The 801-nt window shown below is 43.7% G+C and overlaps 1 protein-coding gene across 2 annotated transcripts in view; it reads right to left on the reverse strand.

Moving 5' to 3' along the window:
- The window catches only part of LOC140185058 (uncharacterized), a 33,885-nt gene that overhangs the window by 28,743 nt on the left and 4,341 nt on the right, over positions 1-801 (reverse strand). The window lies entirely within an intron of this gene.

The raw sequence follows: 801 nt of genomic DNA on the forward strand, positions 1-801 counted from the left end.
GTTATTTTCATCTGTAAAGTTGGACCTGAGGGCCTGTGCTGTTCCATAACACACTGTAGGAGCGCAATTAGGCCAATTGCCCCATCTTGTCTGCTTTGCCACTCCATCATGGCTGATTTATTATCCCTCTTAACTCCATTCTCATGCCTTCATAACCTTGATGTCATTGCTAATCAAGTGCCTATCAACCTCTGCTGGGGAACCACTGTAGTGTAACAATTAGCCAGATGCTATTATAGCTTGGGATGTTGCCATCTGTAAGAAGTTTGTATGTCCTTCCATGAGCGTGTGGGTTTCCTCCATGTGCTCCAGTTCCCACATTCCAAATAGGTCCCAGTTAATAAAGAAATTCCTTCTCATCGGTTCTAAAGGGATATCCTCCTGAAGCTGTGCCTGCTGGTCCTAGACTTCCCCACTATATGAAACATCCTCTCAATGTCCACTCTGCCAGTCTTTCAGTATTCGATAGGTTTTGAGATTCCACCCCTCCACCTCCAGTCATTCTTCTAAACTTAAGTACTAGCCCAGAGCTATCAAACACTCCTGATACATCGACCCTTTCATTCCTGGGATAATTCTTGTGAACCTTCTTTGGACTCTCCTACGCCACACATCTTTTCTTAGATAAGGGGGCCCAAAACTCTTCACAATACTCTCAATTACGGTCTGACCCATGTCTTATAAAGCCTCAGCATTACATCCTTGCTTTTATATTGCATTTGCCTTCCTTAATACCGACTCAACCTGCAAATTAACCTTTAGGGAATCTTGTATGAGGACTTCCAAGTTCCTTTGCACTTC

This window comes from Mobula birostris, chromosome 20 (genome assembly GCF_030028105.1).
Source record: "Mobula birostris isolate sMobBir1 chromosome 20, sMobBir1.hap1, whole genome shotgun sequence".
In the NCBI taxonomy this organism is placed as follows: Eukaryota; Metazoa; Chordata; class Chondrichthyes; order Myliobatiformes; family Myliobatidae; genus Mobula; species Mobula birostris.